The following is a 6518-nucleotide window of genomic DNA, read 5'->3' on the forward strand; positions in this document are numbered from 1 at the left end:
AGTTTAGAAATGTAGTGTGATTTCTGCCCTTTACAGCACAAAACGCAATGCTGTGTCAACAAAGTATTTTTCAGATAAATTTTTGCCCTTGATCCCCCTCCTGCATGCCACTGTCCAGGTCGTGGCACCCTTTAAACAACTTTAAAATCAGTTTTCTGGCCAGAAATGGCTTTGCTAGGTTTTAAAGTTCGCCTTCCCATTGAAGTCTATGGGGTTCGCAAAGTTCGCAAAAGTTCGCACTTTTTTGCAGAAGTTCGCGAACGGGTTCGCGAACTTTTTTTGTGAGGTTCGCTACATCCCTATAAAAGACATGCAGTCTCAAAATACATTAACAACTGTTCCAACAACAAAGGGTGAAATTTCAAATGTAAGTACAAATAACCCTGACCCTAAGAATTTGTATACAAAAACTGTGCCTGTTTGCCCTATCCAAAATCCCCCTCCTGAAAGAGATAATGGAAACAAAGATTTAACTTTAAAGCCCATAAGGCAGGCTCTAAGAATTAAAGATACAAAATTGTTATTATCTGAAATTGGTCCTGCGCCTACGTCAGATATAAATAAATTTATGATTTGGATTAATAATGTATTGCTGTGGGGCTCATTTATGTTGCTTTGATGGCTCTTGGAGATAAGAAAACTGAGCTGGAAAGCTACACAATGAACTTTTCCAAGTTTCTTCTAGGGTGTAAAAAGAAAATCTTTACATTAATAGCCAGATAAAAGAACAATCCCTGATCAATTTGTTGCCACATGAATCTGCCCCACACTTTGCCAGAAGAATTATTAATTTTTATAGTGCATGTGATGTGGAGAACATAAATCCAGGTAAAAGAGATGAGGTCAGACTTAGGTTGGAAGCTGACATGGAAATTAGACAATTAATTTTATCAGTATTCCCACCACAGGTAACAACATTTATGAACCTTATGGTAAAACCAGACATGGACTATGAGAAATGGATTGGGTTTTTACAATTAGAGTGGAATAAAATGCAAGTTTGCACTCCACTTAATGAGTTGCATGGGGATATAAAGAATGCCAGAAATAACTGGAGGAGCCATACACCCAAGCAATTTAGGGTTAGGAGCAATAGAAGAGGCTCTGGGAAAAATGGGAAGTGGATTCCATTCCACCAAATAAAACAAGAAAAGGAAATGCTGGAAGATAAAGTAAAAGTATTAGAAAATCTACTAAAACAGCATGGAGTGCCTCTCCCCTATACTCAGTAAACGCACCAAGCGCTCTGTTTTTGCCCCTTCTTCAGCTAGTACTTTACTGTTTACAATTTTTTAAAAATATTTTAGTTAGGTTATTTATGAAATAAAGTATTTTTTTTTCTTTTCTTTCTTTTCTATTAGAAAGGCATGAATATTTTAAAATGGCAATGGATTTTTTTTTTTCTCCTTCAACACATTTGTTAAAAAGTGTTGAATTGTTGAGTAGTTGCTGCAGTGATCGCAACTGGATTAAAGAAAACAAAAATACAAATACAATATTTTTTTTTTTTAAAAAAAGGTTTTGCTGTGATACACTAGAGACAAAGGCAAAAGAGTTAGAGGCACAGTTGTGTAATGTTCTCCTTCTGTTACACAATACCTACAGTAAAATATGAGATATAATCTTATGACCCCCCCACACACTCCCTACAGCATCATCAGAATATCCTGTTATGTCCCCTCTGTCACTCGGGTAGTCATCCCTTGAGTGTTCTATTCCGGGAGTTGCTAGAGCTTGGACTTCCTGAGAAACTGTTTGCCTGATTAGGGATATGATATCTGCTGAGGCTAGAGGTTGCCCCCCTGCTGCAGATACTAGGCAAGACTGGCATAACCTTTTGTTCGGGAGAGGCATCTCTGGACATGCCATGCAGGATCCTGAATCTTCCGTGGAGACACTTGGAGTATCGTTTGGAGGATCCTTCTCCTTTTGTTTGGTTCTGGCAGGTTTCATCTGCAAGACAATGCAAAGATGAAAATACAACCATGTTGATAAATGCAGCTGTCCCGCATGCATATCATCTTCTGTAGGTTTTTTTTTTTTTTTACCTCAATTGAAGGTAGACTTAGGGTGAGGGTGGCAGCAAGTAGTCAGTGATGTAGGAAATGCCTGGCGAAAAAAAAAGAATCCGGATTAATTAGATAATGGTATGCCCTTACCTAGGCAGTTTCCAGCACTACAGTTACAGGGCAGAGCAGGATCAGATCGGCCGGTAACTCAGTGGATGCGTTGCTCTGTGTCAGGGGCAGTGCGGCACCCGCAGTCGGGCTATTTGAATTCCCTGCAGCCAATCACAGCCTGCCCCTACTCGCCCCAGAGCTGGAACGCGGAACCAGAAGTGCTGCCATTATGGTTCCGGTTTGCATTCCACCAGCCGCCACCCTCCCCGTCTGGCCTCCCGCTGACACTGAAGCCGCTCAGAGTGCCGATGTCTTTGGTCGCATTGCCGCAGACCAGGAAGATCAACCAGGCGGGTGGGCAGTGCAGGTGCAAGAAAAAACCTTGCCATGGACTTGCACAAAAACCCCAGCCCTGACCGCTTTCAGCAGGCCATGCTACCTTCAGGACTAAAAAACGTACTCCTTCCCAACGGAGTGGAATGAGAAGAACAAAAGACACAGGTAAATGGGACAGGACAGATATTTATTAGTTGCGAGGGTTCTTCTCAATGGGGAGTGGGAGGAGCTAACCTGGATAGAGGACCAGGGAAAGGGTATTTCTTCCAGGAGTGGAGTGTGGGACTGTGTTCTGTAAGAGACTGAGCCAGTAGTGACTAAAACCCCACAGGTTTCCAAAGCAGGGTTATTACTGTTTGCATGCTAATGCTATTTCATTTTCACTTCAATATATAAAGTTGATATTTGCTGCAAACTGTGTGTGATTATTTCTTAGTGGAAATCCCCTTGAGGCAGAAATCCCCTTGAGGCTCATGAGCAACATGTTGCTCCCCAACTCTTTGGATGTTGCTCCCAGTGGCCCCAGAGCAAGTGCTCATTTTTGAATTCCTGGCTTGGGGGCAAGTTTTGGTTGCATACCAAGTATAATGCCAAACAGAGCCTTCTGTAGGCTGCCAGTCCACATTGGGGCTATTAAGTAGCCAATGACAGGTCTTTATTGGCACCCCCAGGAACCTTTTTAATGCTTGTGTTGCTCCCCAACACTTTTTTCATTTGAATGTGGCTCACGTGTATAAAAGGTTGGGGATCCCTGGGGTATGCTCCTCAGTGTCCACTAGGTGGAGATACTGCACTAAAATCCCAGTCCCAGGACCTTTTATCTGCATTAGGGAACCCAAATCTCCTGCCTAAGCCAGTAATACAGCCCAAAATAAGTGAGTGTGCCAAGAAAGGGTTTTTCCATCTGGAAAATATATTGCTGCATTTGTGCTTCTTCAACTAGGTTGTACAACAGTTTTGTTCCTCAAGCTGTAAGATTTTTAAATGAATAGTCAATTAGTTATCTCTTTGTAGGGCCCTATGTGGAAACCTAAATGGGTTTCTGTTTTTTTTCAATGCACATGGGAATGATATATTATGCACTTATAATAATTCACAAGGATGCTATTGTATAAACTTGGAAACAGAATTATAATAATATGGTTATTTGCTAATATGTACTTATGTACTATGGTGACACATTGAAAACTAACTAAAATTTGCATTGATTTGCACACTGCAATGCTGCCTTATTAATTTTTTGCTGTAATATGTGTTGTGTATTGTCCCGTAACTCAACAATTACATCCGACATACTGTGTAAGTATCTTATGCGGTTGAGATGACAATAAAAGATCTGAACTAAACTGAACATTTCAATTTCTGCTTAGTTATTACTGTGAACACTGTCCTTGATTTTGTTTTTCTTTGATATAATTGATAAATTACAGTATATTTCCCTAAATATAAATAATAAAAAGGTGTCATGTTTTATATGAATTGCAGCATATTTATAAGTTACTAAATATTTATTATAACACGTATGAAAACATATCCAAAGTCACTGAATGTAAAAAATGGTCAAGCAGAACCAGTCTTATGCAATAAAAGCAAGCTATGAACAAGGAGTTGTTTGTTTCACTGAAATTTAGTAATGAGAACTTTGAGAGTTTTTTATATATATAAAGTTATGTTATATAAAGTCTGTGTGTATTGTATATTAGAAATGTTTAATTAAAAACTTTCAAGATGCTCTTTTAAAATATGGTCCTTAGCAAAAATTAGCAATACATTACTCTAACTCAAGCAATTACCATGACCTGGATAATTGAGAATCTTCACAAATATACTGCGAGTATATATTAAGCAACTCCTTAACCCTTTAAGTATCTGCAGAATTTGCACTCAGTTCGCCGGTGGGATGGCAGGGGTAGGCAACTCGGGGAGATTAGTCGCCCGCGAACAGGGAGTTTTATCGCGGGCGACTAATCTCCCCCGTGTGCCAGAGCCCTAACTGTCACGCTTCACTTACACACACTCTTGCCACATTTCACTCCCAGAGCCTTTTGTGTACTCTTTGTCACATTTTCCCTTGCTTTGCTTGCACCTAATAACAGGCTTTGATATCTCTCTTGCAAACATCATATGCACCTCAGTGTCTGATAGAAGCAACTTGAAATACCTGCTAAAGGAACTGCATGAGCTATTCTGATCTGAATCTATGAATTGTGAAAGGTACAGTTTTATAGTATACTTTATATTTTTATTGGATATTTTAATGAAGTAAGCTACTATTGTCTTATTTACTATTTATAGTGGTTCTATATAGTATGAATTAAGCTGTAGCTTTTGATTTTATGGATTGGATGGCCAGTTCTTTTTAGAAATGAATTTTTATTCTTTATTTAAAGGGTAATTTAAAAAAAAAATATTTTTTTGTAACAGTATTTGGATTATTTGGTTGCATCTGTATATTTCTTCAATTGCAATTATTACTTATATAGCTCCACAATTCCTATTGTATTACTTGTAAATGAGGCAGGCAGGCAGAATGGAGAGGCAGGAGGACCACTGCAATAGGAGGAAGTACACCACTGTAGATGAGGTTTATGGGCTAAATGCTAGGGGGAACAGAAAGTTCAGACAGCAGCAGACATGTGGCACAAAAAAACCAAAATCAAATACATTTGTTAAGCAGGGGTAGTACAGTTGAATATAAAAAAACCTGGGTGAGTGATTTCAGACCAGATCTACATTAGTCCATTACACTATCCATTATTGCTTAACTGACTGCACATCACTTTCACACAACTTGTTGTTTCATACAATTATAATAATTTAACTCAGTACATGTGTGGCCCCCGTATTGCCTGATTCATCTGAGGTGTAATTACCCCAAAATTAATTGTCTGACAGAAAAAGATCCATCCCCTCCTCAGTGTAAAAGTGTCCTGAACTCCAAACAATTGGCTCAATGCAACTTGTCCTCATAAGAGGTCAGACTGTAATATACTGTATCTGTTAATGCTCTTCTAGAAAGTCAGCCCCTGTGTAGATAGCTTTGCCCTGCAAAATTCAAACATACCCCTTACTAGAAACATCATTAATCCCTAAAAGAATAAGGATGAACTAACTATGAACTATGGTTTAGGAGTGAAAAAGCTATCAAGCCCAGAGGTATAAATGTACTTTGTATGCATATTTTACAATTCCAGTTTATAAGATAACATCAGATACGTGACTAAAATGAAAGCAGACCTTACAGTTGCAGGGGGCCCGGAGAGTAGCGGACCCAGTAAAGCTCTAATTAATGAGCAATTTCAATATAACTTGGTAAAATTGATTAACTTATCAATTAAATTAGCTGTGGGGCCCAATAATATCTATTTATGCCACTGGATAACATTCAATATTAGGGTTGGGGGTGTAGAAGGATTCTATTTATGTAACTGAGTTACTTTAAGCTGTTGCGGTTTTTTTTTGGGGGGGGGGGGGAATCTTTTAGGCCCAGAAACATAAAGGTGATATGTCTACCTTGTAAATAATAGTACTCTATATAACGTTTGTATAATTATTTATTTATTTTCAAGGGAAGGCTTTACTTCTTATATTTATTTATGTCTTATGCCCCTCCGGAAAAAGCTTGCTGAGAATATGCCCTGCTACTGTAATCCAGAATATGCTCTGGTATAGGCACATGTAGCTGGTATCTGCCAAAAAATGCAAGATTACGCGGCTACATGTGCCTGCATCTGAGTGTGACGGGTTTATGATAAACAATGGCACAATTGATTTAATTTTTCTCTGATGAGATTAGTGATTGATACCCAAGGCTCCAATACGTCTGCCCCAGCCTGAATAGAAACAAAAGGCAGATAATCCAGTTACCCTGGCACCTATACGTCTCCCCACCCCACCCCACAACAGGGACTTGCTGGGAGGCTGGGCCAACAGGGACATAAAAAAAGCCCCAAAGAGACCTTGGAAGTCAGTCTTCAGAGAGAGGTAAGAACTGCACATTTGAACTACAACTTCACTACCCTTCGGCCATTATTCACTTTTTTATTTGGACTGTGTATTTTG

General features: G+C 39.2%; 1 long non-coding RNA gene across 1 annotated transcript; it reads right to left on the reverse strand.

The window, feature by feature from the left end:
* Positions 1-291: 291 nt before the first annotated feature.
* On the reverse strand, positions 292-2787 carry LOC101731496. The gene is made up of 2 exons (XR_208640.4): positions 2049-2787; positions 292-1953 (listed from the first exon to the last, which is right to left on the reverse strand). It is a non-coding gene; the product is annotated as an uncharacterized LOC101731496 (long non-coding RNA).
* Positions 2788-6518: the final 3731 nt, after the last annotated feature.

This window comes from Xenopus tropicalis, chromosome 5 (assembly GCF_000004195.4).
Source record: "Xenopus tropicalis strain Nigerian chromosome 5, UCB_Xtro_10.0, whole genome shotgun sequence".
In the NCBI taxonomy this organism is placed as follows: domain Eukaryota; kingdom Metazoa; phylum Chordata; class Amphibia; order Anura; family Pipidae; genus Xenopus; species Xenopus tropicalis.